Source organism: Pteronotus mesoamericanus, unplaced genomic scaffold (assembly GCF_021234165.1).
Source record: "Pteronotus mesoamericanus isolate MK-2021 breed Mesoamerican mustached bat unplaced genomic scaffold, CSHL_Meso_final scaffold_85, whole genome shotgun sequence".
Lineage (NCBI taxonomy): Eukaryota > Metazoa > Chordata > Mammalia > Chiroptera > Mormoopidae > Pteronotus > Pteronotus mesoamericanus.
The window spans coordinates 65,843,040-65,864,309 of record NW_026555329.1 but is presented as its reverse complement, the minus strand read 5'-3'; the positions used below and the strand labels follow the sequence as shown (position 1 = coordinate 65,864,309).

The 21,270-nt window shown below is 37.5% G+C and overlaps 1 protein-coding gene and 1 pseudogene across 2 annotated transcripts in view; one reads left to right on the top strand and one right to left on the bottom strand.

Moving 5' to 3' along the window:
- The window catches only part of AHCYL2 (adenosylhomocysteinase like 2), a 135,808-nt gene that overhangs the window by 54,946 nt on the left and 59,592 nt on the right, over positions 1-21,270 (bottom strand). The window lies entirely within an intron of this gene.
- LOC129062934 (nucleophosmin-like) lies at positions 14,581-15,443 on the top strand (annotated as a pseudogene).

The window sequence follows — 21,270 nt, the reverse complement described above, 5'->3', positions numbered from 1 at the left end:
CTGCCTTTTGTTCCATCATCTTTACTAAATCAAATGTCATTTTAGTCGTGACATATTTTTTGGTTTTTTGTGTGTGTGGGTTTTAACTAAAATAGACTTCACTTGAAACTGCAGCCTCACTACACCTTTCTGTAACAAAACAAAATGACAGCTCTTCACCGCCATGCTGTGCAGTCTTCACCTTTCTGAAACAAAAATAAAAACAGTGGTTATTATAGAGCTAAAGGTCTATTCACTGAGTAGGACTGGATAAGGCATAAGGTATGGGAAATAAGTGCTAGTTATAATCTTGTTTCCAACTGAATTTCATTTCATGCCTTAGAAGGTACAAGGACAGGAGTGACACCACTGCACATGATTATCTAAATAATCACCCTTCGCATCTAAGAGTTATACAAACTGCACCCAGTCTTCTCCTTTACAAAAGTTGACCAATGTGTGTACAGTTTAAAAGAATCGCATTTAACTCCAAGAAGAACAATTTAAAGTTCTATGTGCCAGTTATGTTCCTATCAGTGATAATCTGATAGCAGTTTCATCATTAATAAAGTAAAGCCAGGCCTGCCAGAGAGAGCATACGCTTGGAGCTGGAGGGGAAAAGGACAAGAAGTTAGTATTTCCAGGGGTCAAAGTCAAAAAGAACCAGGCACTAGCAAAGAAGTATAATGGTGGAACAGTTTTAAACAAGAAGTGCTAAATCTTCAACCTAGAGAGTCATAAGGCACAGGGCAAAGGACATAAGAATGTGACCCCTTCCTCTATTTCTGGCTTGTTGCTAATGGTTTTTATTAGACTTTGGCAAGTCACCTAATTACTCTCTTCTTCAATTTCCTTACTATAAAACGAGGGGAAATGGGTAAGAGTGGGTTGGGGAAAGTCAGAACTGGTTCCTTCCAGTGCTGACATTCAGTATTTCTAATTTATCTGGTTTCTCCAAGGCCATAAGAAAAAGCAATAACTACTCCTTAGTCAGCTAAGTTACAGCTTATTATAGAGGCTAAGGTTCCTAACAATCTGAGTTCAAAGTTCACCTGGTCAATTATGAGGCTGGCTGGAATGGCAAGGCCTCAAACCTCCCTTGTCCTTTCAAACTTGAAAAGCCAATGCTTGCTTTTGGTTTTCAGACTGATTGGAATTAAGTCTTGCCCTTACCCCACACCTGAATGTTAGGCACCCTACCTGTCAGTTTCTCAGTGATCTCAATTCTCATATTCCACAGGTATTTTAGACTTCACATGGAGGCATCATCATTACTGGTAAGGAGCACAGGCTTTAGAGTTGGATGGCCTCAGGTTTAAAGGATTTGGTTTCAAGTGCTCTATCACTAATTAGCTATGTAAGTAAGCTATGTAAGTTTTTGAGCCTTTGTGTTCTCATCTGTAAAACAAGATAACAATACCTTCCTCACTTTGATGCTCTAAAGATTAAATAATACATACAAACACATAGAAAACACCTAGCATAGTGCCAGGAAGCTCTTTTGTCCAAAACCAGACATAAAAGAGCAGTACCAGACTGTCCAGCTTGAAATCCTGACTCACCACTTACTGTGTAACCTTAGGGGGATTACTTATCCTCCTTGTGCTTCAGTTTCCTCATCTGTAAAGAGGATGTGAAGAATATCTAGGGGGGTAGGATGGGCAAAGGGGGAAAAACTGGGACAACTGTAATAGAATAACAATTTAAAAATGATTTAATTAAAAAAATACCCCTTCAGGAGGAACATTCTGTAAAGTACATGATTGTCTAACCACTATGCTGTACATCTAAAGCTAATATAAAATAATATTAAATGTAAACTCTAATTGAAAAAAACAAATAAAAAGCAAAAATGTTAATACATTTTAATAATGTAAATAATCTCTAACTACATTAACAAACCCTACATCTACTCTTACAGGATTGCTGAGAGGATCAAATAAATTAATACATATAATGCACTTAGAACAGTGCCTGGAACATGCCAGTGCTACTTAAAACTTACTGTTACTATTAATAAATATAACAGTTACATCCCCCAACACATCCAAGTCCATCTTCTCTTTTTATACATGGTGAATTCATTCAATCAAACCACAAATACTAACTGGGTGTCTATCACATGTCAGGCAGCATAGAAATACATTTCCTAGGGAGCCTAGGGAGAAATACAGGCAATTAAATAAGTATTTACAAGAAAAAAAAAAAAGAACAATGATAAGGCAAGTACAGGTATTACGGGAGTATATGGCAACCATGTGTATTGGGAGTGTGGCATCAGAGAAGTTCCATTTAAGCTGAAAGGTAAAGGATGAGCAGGGGGTACTGGGTGTGTGCCTGTGACGAGAAGGACTGAGAAGACTCTTCCAAACAGAAGAACATGTACTCCCTAACATCTCTTGCAACCTGTCCTTTCTTCTTACCAGCTGTCTAAAGCCCAACCACCATCATATCGATCTAAATCAATGCTTCTTAGATGTGGATGAGCCTTCAAATTATTTGGAAATCTTGTTAAAAGGCTGGTTTAGATTTACTGAGTCTGGAATAGGTCCCAATATTCCATAGTTTTAAAAGCTCTCAAGATGATTCCAGTACTGCTGGGACTACCGTTTGACAAGACCCCAGATAACTCCATCCCTTTAAAAAGCTACTTCAATTCATTAAAGTAACTTATTTTTATGTGCTTAACACCAGCACATTTTCAAATGTGATCACAATACTTCCTTGCTCATAGTGCCTGAATAGCTCTTCCAGATACAAGCCAAACTCCCGAGCATGACTCTCCTTCATGACTTACCCTCTGCGTATCTCCTAAGCCTCTGCTCTCTGAATTCCCCCACATGCTCACTGTGAAACACACACACACACACTCTCTCTTTTCAAAATTTACCTTAGATATATAGGTGTAATTTCCTTAAGTACACATTTCCAGCTCTTGGTCTATGTTAAGAATCAATTCTATGAGTTACTGAGAAGTCCCCCAGACTAATCTTTATCACAGCACGTATCAGTGTTGACAAAATAACTGATCACTTGTCTATTTCCACACTAGAACTGCAAGCTAAGCTGTTTGGGGCAGAGATTACGTGTCTTATCCCTGTTTTTCAAGTGCCTTATACATAGTAAGTAACCAATGAATATGAGCTGAATGAAAAATGATTTAAAGAACAGCTAGCTCAGAGTAAAGCCCAAAATAAAAAAAATATATAGGACAACCATCTGAAGGGTAAAAGGAAGGAAAAGGCGTTGAGGTATGAGTAAGAACGAACAAAACCGTAAATAGAAACATCACTATTAACAAAAATATGCCTAGTATAGCTAAATGTGCAGCCTTGCCACTCACTAATCCAATCAGTTTCTCAGGTAAACAATTAAGCAATATAGAGACTGCAGCACATTAAAGCAGGTCCCAAGCCAGCCACCTTTTCCACTCCTTGTTAAGTCCTTTAGAACCTTGGAGTGGAGTGTAGACTTAAACCCTCAGTTTTCCTGAGACAGCTAAATAGAGCTCCATTTAGGTCAGAGGTCAGTTTGTTGCAGTTAGTACCTATTGTTAAATGTCCCTCAAAGAGAGGTCAACCTTAAATGTTCAAACCTCTACTTGAATTTGAAAACAACCAGAATAAGAGTGAGAAGAAATATGCATTCAGGGCCCTCCATTTTTATCACCAAGTAGGAGTTGGCGGGGAGGGTGGGACAGTATAGGGTAAAATAGTGAAGCATAAGGCTATTAAATAAATGTAGAGTGTGGACTTCTCACTATATTCTTTTTTTTAAAACAGACTTTTTATTGAAGAATAACTTACCTACAAAAAAAGTACACCAATCAAAAAGTTGTAAGTCAAGGGTAGATGGCGACGGAAGAGGGTATTGGGAGGGGAGGGGTAGTAGGAAAAGTACAATAAAAATAAATAAATAGAAAAAAAGTTAAAATTTGATAAAATTTCAAAAGCGCCCCACTTATCCAGATAAGGAAATAGAACATTATCAGCATACTAGAGCTTCCCCCTCACTTATTACCCTCAATTGATCAATTTTGCCTGTTTTTCAACCTGATATAAAAATCATAAAAGATGCACTCTGGAGTGCCTTTTTTTCCAGCTCAGTATGATTCTAAGAATCATTCAAGTTTGTTGCACTTAGCATTTCATTTATTTTTACTGCTGGAAAGCATCCTATCACATGGATATTCTTAATTTATTGAAGACATTCTCCTGTTGAAAGTTGTTTTCAGTTTGGGGGCCATGAAAAACATTATCGCTATTAACATTCTTGTATATGTCATGCTCATATGAAAATGAAAATATTTCTGTTGGACATATATCAAGGAGTGGACTGCTAGGTTATAGGGTATGCATATGTTCAGCTAGGTAATATCAAGCAAATTTCCAAAGTGCTTGTACTAATTTATATTCCTACCAGCAGAGTGTCAGTGTTCCAGTTACATTATAGTCTTGCCAGTGCTTGGTATTCGACTTTGTACATTTTCATGAAATAACTTATGGCCGAATGAAGCTTATCTAACACACATATTTTCTCTATAAAGCATATCACAGTCTTATTTGTGCTTAGGAAAACTAGGCATCATTTTAGCACTATGTCTGGGGGACATTTTAAACAATTAAATCACTAAGCAAAAGCACAAAGATGCAAAAAAACATGGCACTAAGTAGGCCACGAAAAGAACATGTGGATGAGAGTATGCGAGCTTACACAGGAAGGCAGAGCACTGCCTTGTTTGACCTCAGCAGGGAATATAATATACATGTCAGGTGAGTCAAACTTCTGCCACTCTGCACATGTCCATGAATGACCACTAAAATGATGAAACAACCACAAGTATTAATGGTGGGATTACAAATAAATTTTAGTGAGTAGGCAAATTTGCAAATATGAAATCTGAGAATGTTGGGGACAGCTGTGCTGTCGATCATTTGATACGAATGACTCCAAGACAAATTTGCTCTAATTTTAAAGGTTATGAGCTAATTCTTGCCCACAGATGCTGTAAATACCTCCTAGAGTCCATAAATCTACAAGGTAAAAATGGTCTAGTCAAAAATCTTCTGCCAGGTCTAGCAGTGACAAAGACTGTGGAACAGAAGTCAATCTTCTTTAAAGCAGTGCTGATATTATAGTAATGTTAACAGGAGTCTACTCATGGTTGTAAATGGTCTTACACAATGAAGATTTTTAAAAGGCTGTATTCAGACACATGAGACTACCGCTACCAAACAGTCATGCCTATGCTGAGCTGCTCTGCTGCTGAAAGCCACTGAGGCACGCAGACAGGTCAATACAACCTAGTAATTCTGCCACATTCCCCTACTCAGTCATTTCTCCCTAACTCCATCTCAGTTGTCAAATATTCTCTGCTCTTTTCAAATGCACATCTGTCCCTTACACTCAGTACATTGCTTGTACTTTTTAACAGAGAAACCTAAAACCATTAAATGGAAAAATCTTTTTCAACTTGACACCAAAGCCTACAACCTTATCCACAACTATCTTCTCCTCCCTCCCTCCTGTTTTATCCATTTAACTAGCCAATGTCTTCTGATTGGAGCATTTAAGCCCTTTATATTTAAAGTGATTATATTGATAGGTATGTATTTATTGCCATTTTATTTTTTTTAACTATGTTCCTCTTCCTCCTCATCCACCTCCTTTGTGTCATCTTCAAGCAAGCCCTTTAACATTTGTTGTAATACTGGTTTGGTGGTAACAAACTCCTTTAGCTTTTTCTATGTGAGAAGCTCTTTAGTTCTCTAATTTTATTCATTTTTTAAAAAGATTTTATTTATTTATTTTTAGATAGCGGGTAAGGGGAAAACATCCATGTGCGAGATAAATATCAATTTGGTTGCCTCTTGCAAACCTCCAGCAGTGGGCCTGAGCCAGAACCCAGGCGTGTACCCTGACTGGGTATTGAACCAGTGACATTTTGGTTTGCAGGATGACACCCAACCCACTGAGCCAAACCTGTCAGGGCTCTCCTTCAATTTTAAATGACAGCCTTACTGGGGAAAGTAGCCTTGATTGTAGGTCCTTGCTTTTCATTACTTTGAATATTTCATGCTAATCCCTTTTGGCCTGCAATGTTTCTGTTGGGAAATCAACTGACAGTTTTATGGGAGCTCCCTTGTAGGTAACGAACTGCTTTTCTCTTGTGGCTTTTAAGATTCTCTTCTTGTCTTTAAATTTTGCCATTTTAATTATGATGTGTCTTGGTGTGGGCCTCTTTGGGTCCATCTTGTTTGGGACTTTCTGCACTTCCTGGACTTACGTGTTTTTTTTTTTTCCTTCACCAGGCTAAAGAAGTTTTCTGTCATTATTTCTTCAAATAGGTTTTCTATCCTTTGCCTTCTTTCTTCTCTTTCTGGTACCTCTATGATGCAAATGTTGTTACGCTTCATATTGTCCCAAATTCCCTTAAACCATCCTCATTTTTAAAAATTCTTTTTGATGCTCTGATTAGATATTTTTTTCTACCTTGTTTTCCAAATTGCTGATTCAGTTCTATGCTTCTTCTAACCTACTGTTTATTTCTTCCAGTGTTTTCTCTAAGGTATTGCATTCTTCATTTTTGACTTGTCCTTTTTTATGGGTTCTATGTACTTTTCATGCCATTGAACATCCTTATAATCACTGCTTTGAACTCTATATTTGATAAATTGCTTGCCTATATTTCATTTAGCTCTTCTTTTGGAGAATTCTCTTGTTCTTTCATTTGGTGCCTGTTTCTTTGTCTCCCCTTTTTGGCTGCCTCTTTGTGTTTATTTCTGTGTTTCAGGAAGATTTGCAAAGGCTCTGGTGCAGTAATATGTCAGACACTGCCTGTGACTAGCCCTGGGCAACCTGTTGGAGCTATCAGCAACCTACAGGTTGTGGCTCCCTCTGCTGGGCCTGGGTACATGTGGAAAGCCTCCCTCCTGTTTTAATGGAAGAGGATTCTCTCTTCCCCTATGTTACGGACTAAGCTGTATCCCCCAGAATTCACATGTCGAAGCTCTAACTCCCAGTGTGACTGTATTTGGCAACAGGGCCTCTAGGATAATAATTAAGCTAATGAGGTCATTAATGGTAGAGTCTTAATCTCATGGGATTATTAACTTTATAAAAAGAGGAGGCACCAGAGAGCACGCGCCCGTTCGCTCTCTCCCTCTCTGTGACACACAGAGGAAAGGCAATGTGAAAACACAGGGAGGAGGCAGCTATCTATAAACCAGAAAGAGAGGCCTCAACAGAAATCAACCCTGATAGCTCCTGATCTCAGGCTTCTAGGCTCCAGAAAACACACTTGTGTTATTTAAGCCACCTAGTCTGTGGTATTTTGTTATGGCAGCCTGAATAGACTATACACCATCTGAATCTAATCCCTCCAACCAGTGTTCTGCATCAAATTCTCTCTCACTTTCTAAGGGACCATTCTCTATCAATTATCCCTTCTCACTTACATTTCTTTAGCCTTTTACTCTCTGTTGACTTCTTCCCAACAGCATAGAATGTGTTTGGGTTTCTCCCATTCCTCCCCCAAAAGAAATTTTCTACCTTACCCTTTCAGCGACTGCTCTCTGTACTTATTTCAGAGAGAAATACATTGGCTTTCTAAGCTCACTATCTCCCCCAAATCTTTATTTTCTATTCACTCCTCAATCTACTACAGTCTGGCTCCTGCAATCTACTGAAACTATGCCAAAGTCACTATGTTCTTGTTGCTAAATCTAATGAAGACTTTTTACCTTACTTTTCCTCTCAGGGTTTTGACACTATTAATACCTTTTTCTTGAAAGACTCTCTCCTCTTGGCTTTCCTAACATTATACCCATCATTTCTTTCATCTCCAAGATACCTTCTTTCTCAGTTTCCTTTGTAGCTTGGAATAAATACATTTATGGTAAATGCTATAAAGGAAATGACCAAAAAGTAAAAAAGACTTCCTTCAATAGAATGATCAAGTAAGACATTTTTAAGGTGATATTATTTTAGCTAGCACCAGAAGGATGAGAGAAAGACTCCAATATAAGAAAAACTTTGGCATGTTTAAGGAATGGAAAGATAATTTGTGTGGTAAGAATTTTGTGAATGGGAAGTAGAATGAAGTTCTACAGGAAAAGGCCCAAACATGAAGGGCCTTATAAGCCAACATAAAGATTTTGAATTTTATTCTAATGGATGTCATTAAAGGATTTTAAGGAAGGGAGTGACTGAACCAATAGATCAGGGTAACCTGGAGTAGGCCAATATTAATGAAGATGGAGAAAAGCAGACAGATTTTGAGGTAATTTCAAATGTAGAACTCGTAAGACTTGCTCATGAATTGGAGGTAGGAGGTGAGAGAAAAGGAAGAATGACTTCCAATTCTAGTGTGAACAACTGGGTTGAAGGTGATTTACCTAGATGAAAAAACTTTGGGTGGGGTGAAAAAGATAAAGTATTATGGGAAAAATCAGAAGTTCTACTCTGGGCATGTTAAGTTTGGTACATCTGTGAAACATTTATGTGGACACAGAAAATAGGTAGATGTGAGTCTGGAGCTCAAATAAGAGGTCTACACTGGAGACAGCTTGCCTGGTAGCTGTCAAGCTCGAGGTGGCAGATTTTGAATTTCCAAAATTCTAATTTCATGTGAAAGCTTGAATTTTATCATTGACCACAAATACTATCTTTTTCTCTAAAGTGACAGATTCACTTTAATCATTTTCAAGAATATGCCTGCCAAATGCTGGAGTACAAATAACTACGGTTTGTCTGTCAGTTGTTCTTTCAAAGCATGTGGCAGGAAATGCTTTATGTGTACAGGTGACTCTTGAACAACATGGGGGTTAGGGGTGCCAACCCCGCACATTAAAAAATTTGCATAAACTTTTGACTCCCTGACAACTGAACTACTAATAGTCTACTGTTTACCAGAAGCCTTACAGACAACATAAACAGTCAATTAACATATATTTTATATGTTAGATGTATTATAGACTGTCATTTTACCATAAAGTAAGCTAGAGAGAGGAAAAGTGTTAAGAAAATCATAACAAAAAAATAATAAGAGAAACATTTGTAATATTTATTGAAAAAATCTGCATATAAGTAGACCCGTACAGTTCAATCTTGTGTTATGCGAGTCAATTTTACCAACTGTACTATCCATTTCATCCCCCCCTCCAAAAAAAAATTAAGAATTGTACTGTAAGGCTGATATTTAATACAATTAATAATTTTTATTGCTGTCCTGGCCACGTGGCTCACGTGGTGGGAGTGTAGTCCTATACATGAAAAGGTTGTAGGTTTGATTCCCAGTCAGGACACATGCAGGAGGCAACCAACTGACTGTTTCTCACATCGATGCTTCTTGCTCTCTCTCTCTCTCTCCTCTACCCCTTTCTAAAATCAATAAGCATATCCTTGGGTGAGGATTAAAATAATAACAATAATAAATAATAATAATTTTAATTGCTTCATTAAGGACATTCTTAAATGAAATGGGAAAAAAATTTAACTTCAAGTGCACAGCAATGAAAAATTAAGAGTTTGGTGCTACAGCCTTTTACTATGGTAAGGCACTAACAGTTTTATCCACCATTGTTTATGTGCCATTTGTGCAAACATCAACACAATGGAAAAGGCAAATTACATGTTAATATTATGAAAATAGCTTTGACTTCACAGATCCTGGAATCCAGGGACCACACTTTGAGAACTACTGATGTAAGATGCGCTGCAGACCAGTGGAAGGCCTGGGGTTTAACAAAGGTGTTGTGTAAGAAATGAATTTTTTTTTTCACCTGCAAATGGATATCTCAGGAAAGTCTCTTCAATCTTACAAACTTCCATAACCTCTGACATTAACAATGGGGATTTCCTTCTTTTTACCTTCCCATTTTTTTATTCAGGGGGTTTCAAAGTCAAAAGTATTTTCATAATAATCCTAAAATGTTATTTGTCCTTTTCACTTTTTTTTTTAAAGATTTTATTTATCTTTTTTTTTTTTTTTTTTTTTTTTTTTTTAGAGAGAGGGGAAGGGAGGGAGAAAGAAAAGGAGAGAAACATTAATTGGCTGCCTCTCGCAGGGCCCCAAATGGGGACCTGGCTCACAACTCAGGCATGTGCACTGACCAGGAATTGAACCAGCAATCTTTAAGTTTGCAGGCCAACGCTCAATCCACTAAGCCACACCAGCCACGGCTGTCTTTTTCACTTTTCATACTCTTGGAGTGTAGGGTAGCGTTTTCTAGAGGCTGTATGATTTGTGATGCTGTCATCACTGTGCTAGCAGCTAATGGAATACATGAGTCTATATTTTTGTGTTCTCTAAAATTTACCAAAAAGATTGGATTAGGATATAAATAAAAGTGTTTTCGGCTCATTATTACTTCTGCCTTGAAACTATTATCTATCTTCAGTTATACATGTTATATCTCTGTAACTTCATTATCATCCAATAAATTGTTATATTTATTTATTTATTTCAAAGATTATTTACTTTTTAGAGATGGGAAGGGAGAGAGAAAGAGAGGGAGAGAAACATCAATGTGTGGTTTCCTCTTATGTGCCTCCTACTGGGAACCTGGCCTGCAACCCAGGCATATGCCCTGACTGGGAATCGAACTGGCAACCCTTGGGTTCGCAGGCCAGTGTTCAATCCACTGAGCCATACCAGCCAGGGCAATTGTTTTTTCTTAAATCCCAAAGATTTCCTTGTGCCTATGTGGAAACACAAATAATAAGTACACATTGTTGACTTGCTTCAAATAATATTCAAAAAGCTTTTTTCAACTTTTATTTTTTCTTAAATCATCAGGGTTTTTTTTTTAAAGATTTATTACTCTATTTTTAGACAAAGGGGAAAGAAGGGAGAAAGGGAGGGAGAGAAACATGAATATGTGGTTGCCTCTCATGCTCCCCCCACAGGGGACCTGGCCTGCAACCCAGGCTTTTGCCCTGACTGGAAATTGAACTGGACACTTTTTGGTTTGCAGGCCTGTGCTCAATCCACTGAGCCACACCAGCCAGGGTTCAACTTTTCTAAGTTAAAATTTTTTAGTTAAACTGGTACTATTTTAGAATTTAATAATATTCTAAAATAAAAAAATTATTCATAATTTTTTATATTTAAGGATGAATTGTGTGCTTTTAAAAAGATCAGAAGCCCTGGCCAGGTGGCTGAATTGGTAGGAGCATCCCCCTGTACACCAAAGGGTTGCAGACTTCATTCCCAGTCAGAGCACGTGTCTGGGTTGTAGATTCAATCCCCAGACAGGCGCATAAGTGAGGCAACCAATCAATGTTTCTCTTTCTCTCTTTCTCTTCCTTTCCTCTCTCTCTAAAATCAATAACCATATTCTCAAGTGAGGATTAAAAAATTACTTTTTAATAAATAAAAAGGTCAGAAGACACTTTTTCAATCTACAGCTGTACCATCTTATGTCTAAAGATACTGGAAAAGATGAAACTAACATATCGAGAGTTCTCTGACTCATGGAACAGAAGAATCTACTCCAAACAAGCTGAGAAAATGTGTAATATAAAATGCAAATATAACGAAATCTGTATTACCCTCAAGTTTATAGTTGATGAATAATTTATCTTATTTTGTTTTCTGCAACAGGATAATTTTGAATTGTTATAGTGTCATTTTAGTTAAGAAAACAGAACTGAGTATTTTCAAGCCTGAATTCTTCCAGAAAAACCAGAGATGAAAAACTGAATAGAATAGATAAATCTTTAAAATTAGATGTAGCGTCTACATAGGAGTTATAAACATTGTTGAAATAATTAGTAGGCAGTAAAGGGGCCTGTTGTTCTTCTAAAACCAGTAAGAATCTCCTTTCATTGTGATGCAGACAGGCACCGGACAAGGAGAGAAAAAAAAAGTTCAGGTGACCCTTCTCTGTGGGAATCCCCAACCTACAGAGAAAGAATGCAGCCAATGCAATCTGAAAGCCCAGAGAACCAGTGGTTGAGATCTGATTCTGAGCTGCTATGCTTTTCTCTTTTTCTTTAAAACAACAGAGGGTCTGAGCATACAGAAAGAGATCATTGCTATGAAATTATGCCGCAAAGTATTCCGGGAAGAGAACTGGCTCTCAATTCTGATAATCGAAACTTTATTCAACTTGTTTCACATCTCAATGTAGAATCCAGGAAACACAGTCTCTTTATAGAAAGCTCACTTTAACCAACCCCTCCAATGAGGCCCTTCAACTGAAGAAACTGATTCTTACTTTCTGACTTGTAAAGTGCAACAGAGGATCATTTCCTTCAAGTAGTCACCAAAATTACTAAGGATATTCTGATTTTGGGATAACAGAACAGGTTAGCTCTCGAAGAAGAGTGATTTCAAGGTTATCATTGTGTTACTGGGCATATGTCAAAAAGAGAGCATGACAGCCCTGACTGGGTAGGTCAGCTGGTTACAGTGTTGTCCCAATGGGCCAAGGTTGTGGGTTCAGTCCCTGGTCAGGGCACATACAAGAATCAACCAATGAATGCATGAATATGTGGAGCAACGAACCATTTTTTTCTTTCTCTCTCCCTCCCTCCCTCCCTTTCTCTCTAAAATCAGTTTTTTAAAAAAGAGAGCGAGCATGATTTTTTCCAGCTGCAACCTAGCTTTGGTAGGACTGGATTCTCTTCAGTAAAAGTTTTTACTTTTGTCACAAATATATGGAAAATTTCGGAATTGGCTACTGTTTAGAATTCCTAGATCATCTATTATGGTGACTAAGCATTCCTAATGTTTACAATGAAGTTAGCCTCAAACTTATTACTTACTGAGGGAGCATAATGAAGAAGTAAACAGCACATATACCCAAGAGGATTGTCTAGGGATGGTAGTATTCTGTTATAAAACCCATGTATCAAATTGAAACACGAACAGATAAAGGATAGAGGTATTGCCCTGACTGATGTGGCTCAGTGGGTTGGGGTTGTCCTGCAAAGTGAAGGTTTGCTGGTTGGATTTCCAGTCAGGGCACCTGCCTGGATTTCGGGCTGGAACCCTGTGTGGGGGTGTGTGAGAGGCAACTGATCAATGTTCTCTCTCACATCGACGTTTCTCTCCTTCTTTTCCTCTCTCTCTAAAAATAAATAAAATCTTTAAAGTTGTGCTAGATTCAAAAGTCAGCTCCAACAGACTCATAGATACAGAAAAGAGATTGATGGTTGCCAATGATAAAACAGAGGAGAGGGGACTGGGTGGAAAAGCTGAGGGTATTAAAAAGTACAAATTGGTAGTTACAAAATAGTCACAGGGATGTAAAGTACAGAATGGGGGATATAGTCAATAATATTGTAATAACTACGTATGGTGCCAGGTGAGTACTGGAAATACTGGGCAAGATACTTTGTAAAGCATCTGATTGTCTAACCACTATCCTGTATACCTGAAACTAATACAAAATTGTACTGAATGTAGACTGTAATTGAGAAATAAAATAAAAAAGAAAAGAATAGATTTATTCACTAACCAAAAAAAAAAAAAAAAAAAAAAAGTCAGGTCAGCTCAAGAGCTCTCTCTTGTGGAGAGAGGCAGGGAAAGCAGTACAGCTATAGCCAAACAAATAAATATGCAATGTGAGTACAAACTAAATTCAGCTATTACCGTCCTAAGGTAACCTGAAGGAAATGATCAAGACACAATCAAGACTGAATAGGCCAAGCTTAGGTTTATAAGGTGTCACACACAATGCAAGGAATTCATCTTAAGGTCTCATCTCAACTCAAATGTCACCCCTTGAAGGCCTTCCCCGATCATCCTCTCTGGCCCTGTCCCCAACACCATGAACCCGTTATCTTATTTTCTTCAATTACTTACCACTATCTGAAATCACTTATTTTTTTTGTTTCCTCATTCTAGAATTTAAGCTTTGAGAGAGCAGGGACTTTATCTGAATTGCTCACCTAGCACAATGTCTGATACATAGAGATATACAGTATATATTTGTTGAAAATATACAGCCTAGAACTTGGAAGGCCTAGTAGTTGCCAGAGAGATTATAATAACAACCAAAGGGAACACAGCTCAACCCTTGTGGGAAGGTTCACTGGGGAAATAATATTAGTTTTGGAGCTTGAAGAATGTTTTTTGTACCTAACTCTTTAGGTCTCCAAAACTGTCATGGTGCTTCATGTTTCCATGCTTTTAATGACAATAAGTAAAAAAAGGAGTACATTTATTGAATCGTTTCTACATTCCAAATACTATGTAGTCTTGGCATGTATTATCCTTATAAAAGCACCTTATATGAGGTAGGTGATTTTATTATCACCATTTTACAAAAAAAGAAAACTGAAGTATAAATAGGTTAAGTAACTGACCCAAGATCACAGCTAATAAGAGGCAGAGCAAAGACCCAAATCCAGGTACTTCTGTACTGCATCTGACATTCCCTTAACTTCACATGTTTGTTGAATGAACTCTTGTTACCTCTGAACTACCTTGTAGGTCAGAAATTCCATCTTCTCTTAAGCCTTTTAAAATAACAAGCAAAGGTTAACACAGCTGGCCCTGGTGTGTGATTCCATTCTGTGCATCTGTTCTGTAGACGAGTCATCTTCGTCTCCGCCCGCCCTCTCTCCCATCTAAGTGTGTGCCACCATCCCATGGAAGAGCTGATGGATGTGGATGTGAGCCCCTGAGGCCCCAGGCCTATCTTTTCAGTTGTGAACCTAGAGGCTGACAAAGATGATCACTTTAATGTAGATAGTGATGAAATGAAAACCAATAATCTTTAAGAACGATCAGTGTAGGGGCTGCTGCAAATGATGAACTGCACATTGTTGAAGCAGAGGCAATGAATTAATTACGGGGAAAGTCCAATTAAAGTACACTGGCCACTCTGAAAATGTCTATATAGCCAACAAATTTCCTCGGTGGCTTTGAAATAACACTTCCTGTGGTCGTACGGTTGAAATGTGGTTTGGGGCCTGTGCATCTCAGTGGACAGCACTTAGTAGCTCTGTAGAAGATGTAGAGTCAAAAGGTGAGGAGGAGGAGAAGGATGTAAAACTCCCAAGTATATCTGGAAAGCATTCTGTCCCTGGAAGTGGTAGGGAGGTTCCACAGAAAAAGTAAAACTTGCTGTTTATGAAGCTGATGATTAAGATGATGACTTTGATGAAGAACGGAAGAAAAATCTCCAGTAGAGAAATCTATACAAAATATTTCAGCCAAAATGCAGAAAAATAAAACCATAATGGAATACTCAAAACCATCAATACCAAGATCAGAAGTTCAAGAATCTTTCAAAGAAAGAAAAAAAGGAAAAAACTCCTAAAACACCAAAAGGACAAAGTTCTGTAGAAGACATTAAAGCAAAGATACAAGCAAGGGCAGGATAAAAAGTGGCTCTCTTCTCAAAGTGGAAGCCAAGTTCATCAATTATGTAAATAATTGCTTTTGGATGACTGACCAGGACACTATTCAAGATCACTGGCAGTGGAGGAAGTCTCTTTTAAGAAAATAGTTTAAACAGTTTGTTAAAAATTTCCAGCTGTCTACTTTATAATGCAGAATAAGAACTTTCCCTACCATGTCTGATAAATATTGTCCAGGTTCCACTGCCAAGAATGTGTTGTCCAAAAATGCTGATTTAGTTTTAGTTTAGTTTAGTTTTTAAAGATGGAAATCCGCTCTTTGCTTGCTCTTAAGTATGTATGAAATGTTGTGATAGGACATAGTAGTAGTGGTGGTCAAATAGAAGTGGTGGGGAAACAAAAATACACATGTGAAATAAAATCAGCATTTTAATTTAAAAGAAGTAAACACAGTTGAGAACCATAGAGATTTGGGGGTAAGTGATTCTAAGTAAACTGAGTTGTGCAACAATGTGAATAATCACATGCAAAACTGACTTAAAGTGTGTGGGTTAAAGTCAAACAAGTAGTTCATAACTCTAATTTAGGAAATCACCCAGTAAAGGACAATGGTCAATAATGTTCAAAGCAATTCTTAGTATAGAACTACAACTCTCAAGTTACTATATCTACTAGATGGAGAAGAACAATCCTGGGAACATTCCAAACAGTAACTATGGAATTGGAGGAAAATGGTAAGAACAAAGGCTATCATTTATTAAATACTATATGTCAGGTAGCACTGCAACAGATTACAGTTATCCCTTGGTATCAACGGGGGATTGGTTCCTGGACCGCCTAATGATGCCCAAATCTGAGGGCGCTCAAGTCCCTTATATAAAATGACATAGAATTTGTGTGTAACCTATGCATATCCTCCCATATACTTCAAATTATCTCTAGATTACTTATAATATTCAACACAGAGTGAGTATTATATAATAGTTATACTGTATTGTTTAGGGAATAATGGCAAGAAATAAAGCAGTCCCCAACTATACCAATCATAGGCTTAACTATATGGTACAAGTAAGTAACAATGTAACATTATTTTCCTCCCAATACTTTCCATCCAGGGTTGGGATGCAGATCCTATAGATATGGAGGGCAGACTGTGTGTACATGACTCATTTAACCCTCTGGACAAGCCTGTAAGATTTTTTAAAATTTGTTTTTAACTAGTAACAAAGGTTCATGGCACAAAGTTCAAGAGACATAAAGAGTATATTGTGAAAATTCTTTTATTCTGCTTCTTTCCTTCAGCACCTGATTATCCTCTCTAGAGGGAAATTCTCTTACTGTGCATTCTTCTGGAGATATGTTTTGCATAAAAGTACATATATGCACATACAGAGAAAGACAGTTCTAGACCATTCCCCTTTCAACATTAACTTAAAGATTGACCCATACTGGTATGTATAGAGCTGCCTCATTCTTTGAAAATTCTGCACATTATTCTGTTTTATAAATCTACCAATATTTATTTAACTAGTCCCCTACCAATGGGCATTTAGATTATTTCCTCTCTTTTGTTATTTGTAAATTACCATGATAATACTGTAATGAATATTCTTCTATAAATGATAGTTCACACATGTGTGAGAACATCTATAGTAAAAATATCTAGAAGTATTAGTTATCTTTTTGGAAAAAAAATGACTTTTGTCATTCCCCCATCCCCCCCAAAAAAAATCTGTGTGCAATAAGAAATGATAGAAGAGTATCTAACAACCAGATGCTGGCCAATTACTGTACCTTAGTTTTACAGGCTCTTCTGTACTCATGGGTATAACCCAATACCCTATTCCCATTTTTTCAGAAATTGCTTTGGAATGCACAGAGCGGGGAGGCCCTGGTATTCAAAGTAGATGAATGTACAGTACCTATTTGAAAATCTTTCAAGTATGCTACTTGGGTATAAAGGTAAACAAGGTAAAAGAAATGCAACTGAAAGGAGACTCAAACAGTCCTTAGCTTAGTGAAATAAATGTCTTTCAATTACTGGAGTTGGGTGTTTCCCTCATCATTTTATACCCCTGGCAATATAAAAATCCAGACATTTCTATCTATACATTCATTAGGCTATAATTATATCTTTCCAAGGATTTTAACTGTTCACTATCACTGTAAAAAAAGTAAACAACAAAAAACCTTCACAGAGGTGGTAAAAGTGAGCAAGGGAAGCAAAACCTTCCCATTAAGTAGTAGCAAACAACTGAAAATAAAGACCTACAACCCTGACTGGTGTGGCTCAGTGGACTGAGTACCAGCCTGCGAATGAAAGGGTCGCCAGTTCAATTCCCAGTTAGGGCACATGCCTGGGATGCGGTTCAGGTCCCCAGAAGGGGTGCATGAGAGGAAACCACACACTAATGTTTTTCTCCCTCTCTTTCTCCTTCCCTTCCCCTCTCTCTAAAAATAAATAAAGTCTTTAAAAAAAAGACCTACAAATGCTTGAGTATTAGCTCAGTGATTTCAAGTTTAGACTAACAGTTCTGAGTTATTTGACCTGTCTCCACACAGTTTCTTATTACTCCTGTTTTTTTTTTCAAATGGACTATTTTTAGAGCAGTTTTATGTTCACAGCAAAATCGAGCAAAAAGTTCAGGCAGTTCTCATATATCTCCTACCTCCTAATACATACAGCCTTTTCCAAGATCAACATCGTGCACCAGAGTGATACAGTTGTTACAATGGATGAACCTACATTGACACATCGATATCACCCAAAGTCCACAGTTACATTAGGGTTCATTCCTGGGGATGTGCATTTTATGGATTTGACAAATATGTATAAAGACATTTATCCACCACCATTATACTATCATACAGAACAATTTCACTGCCCTAAAAATCCCCTGTGCTCTGCCTATGCAATCTCTTCTACTGCCCCCTTGGCCAATTCCTGGCAACCACTGATCTTTCCATTGTCTCCTACATTTTGCCTTTTACAGAAAGTCGTAGAGTTGGAATCATAAGTAGCCATTTCAGATTGGCTTCTTTCCCTTAGTAATATGGACTTAAAGTTCTTCATGTCTTTTCATAGCTTGATAGCTCGTATCTTCTCAGTACTGAATAATGTTCCATTGTCTAAATGTACTAAATGTTTTATTTATCCACTCATTTACTGAAGAACATCTTGGTTCCTTCCAAGTTTTGACAATTATGAGTAAAGCTGCTATAAACATCCATGTACAGACATAAATTTTCAACTCATTTAGGTAAATACCAATAAAAGTGACTGCTGGGTTGTATGGTAAAGAGTTTTTATCATACATTTTTGGTTTTGTAATGAACTGCCAAACTGTCTTCCAAAGTGGCCATCCTATTTGCATACCTGCCAGCAATGAATGATGAGAGTTGGTATCGCTCCATTGTAACAGGTGTGCAGGGTTATCTCATTGTTCTTTAAATTTGCATCTCCCTGATGACAAATGACGGGGAACATCTTTTTATATGCTTATTTGCCATCTGTATGTTTTCTTTGATGTCTGCTAAAATCTTTTGCATTTTTAAAATTTGGGTTGTTTGTTTTATATTTGAATTTTAAAAAACCTTTGTATATTTTGAATAACAGTCCTTTATCAGATTTGTCTTTTTGCAAATAATTTCTTCCAATCTGTGTCTTGTCTTCTCATTCCCTTGATACATATATTTTTAACAGATGAGAAAATTGAGGCTCATAAGTTTATCTGCTCATGGCATATAGAAGGAAGTGGCAAAGCCAGGACTTAAAACTCTGCTCTTACCACCACTCCATGTTGTATTTTCTAGGACTTATTTGTAAAAGGAGACAAAATACTGAAGAAAAAAACCCCCCAAAACCGACAACCACCATAATCGCTCTGGTGCTGAAAAAAAAAGGAAACCACACACCCTTCCCTTATCTTATCCCACAAATTCCCTCTAATAATCTCTCCCACTACCATGTTTTAGTTACCATCAATGTGCTGATAACTCCTAAATATCTACTTACAGCCCAGATCTCTCTGATAGGTATTCAAATGCCTAATTGACATCTCCACTTATACAGTCCATGGGTTCCCCAAACATAGCTTGTCCAAAATTAAACCCATCATACTACCCCAAACCTGTTCCTCCTCCTCCTGAATTCTCCCTCCATTTCAGAACCTCAAAGTCACCGTATAACCAGTTGCTCCTATCCTACCATTTCATTTGCAGAAGTAGCCCTAACTCATAAAATTCTGTGTCCTTTGTCCAGTGACCCCATCATTTTACCACAATTCACCAACTCCTTCCTAATTCTACTTCCCTCCTATTCTAGCCTAGATTCCCTGGTTCATCTTGAAAATGACTCTCATATAACTTTCTCTCTCTCTCTCTTCATCATTTTTGCCAAGCAAAACCTCAATCCCAATAACCCCTATCATCTATCTAGTCTGCCTTTGGGCCGAAGCAGCTAAATTTGGCAAGAGAAAAACCATGTGAGCAAATTGACTAGTATAACTTTTTTTTTTAATTTTTACTTTTTATTTTAGAGAGAGGGAAAGGGAAGGAGAGAAACATGGATTTGAGAGAGAAACATCAATTGGCTGCCTTCCATAAGCTCCCTGACTGGGGACCGAACCTGCAACCCAGGCAATGTGCTCTGACCAGGTACTGAACCAGCAGCCTTTCATTTTGCAGGATGATGCCCCACCAACTGAGCCACACCAGCTGAAATTCATCTTCCCAAACCTCTGATAAGCATCAATAGTACCTTGGTCATCTTATCAAGTTTCTTTGTGGTACACACTCCCATTATCCCCTCCAGGAGGAATATTTCACATTTGTCCCCTCAAACTTCTACCTTAACTTTCAAGTGACAGCTTCATCTTATATGTAAAGAAAAAGAGAGATTAAATATAGGAAAACAGGAATATAGCTGATCTAAACTTCCACATTCCAACTTCCAGGCCTACCTAATTCGCTCCAGCTTCTCCTCCTTCCCCTTTCACTGAAGGGTCTCGCCTTGTGCTCTGGAGTCCATTCCCTCTCAGGTTCCTAGGACTTGACTCTTTCCACATGATCTGCCCTTTACTCATGTCTCCAACCCCGTCTCCCATCGTTTACCATCTTGCTCACAATACTAATCTTCTTTTCCAATTTTGGGCCTTTGAACATGCTGCCTATGCCTTCTTTCATAATTTGCAATTTTGGGGTTAACTCATTTATTCAGTCTATTTCTCCTGTGCAGTTGACTCCCCACCACCACCATAACGGCCTTAGGCTTCTGTTCCTGACCGGCTTTCTGTTCCAATAGATACATTTACCTTTTAAAGGACATTTTATAAATGGAATATAAAATATATATTCTTTTGTGTCTAGCTTTTTTCATTTAGTATAATATTTTTGGGACTCATTCATATTGTCCCATGTGTGGTTCATTCTATTTATTGCTAAGTAGTATTCCTTTATATAGATGTACTATAACTTTATCCATTTACTTGTTACTTTATCCATTTACTTGTTGGTAGATATCTGGTGCCCTTTCAGTTTGGAGCTATTTTTATATGAACATAGATTTCATTTTCTTGAGTACAGAAATAGGTAGGGGTAAAGTTGTTGAGTCATTTAGTAAGTATATATTAAATTTATAACAAGAAAACTTTTACCCATCAGTAATTTATGAGCATTCCCATTAACTCATATCCACATCAATACATTTATCAGTCTTTTGCATTTTAGCCATGCTAGTGGGTGTACAGTATTTCATTGTGGTTTTAATTTACATTTCCCTCATGACTTATGATGTTAAGCAACTCATGTGCTTACTGGCATTCATATAGCATCTACTGAGGCATATCTCTTCAAATCACTTGTCCATTTAAAAAATTGGATTGTGTGTCCACAGTCTGAGATCCATTTTGAGTTAACTGTTATGCATGGAATGAGAGATAAAGGTCAAAGTTCAAAAATACAGATGGCACTATAATT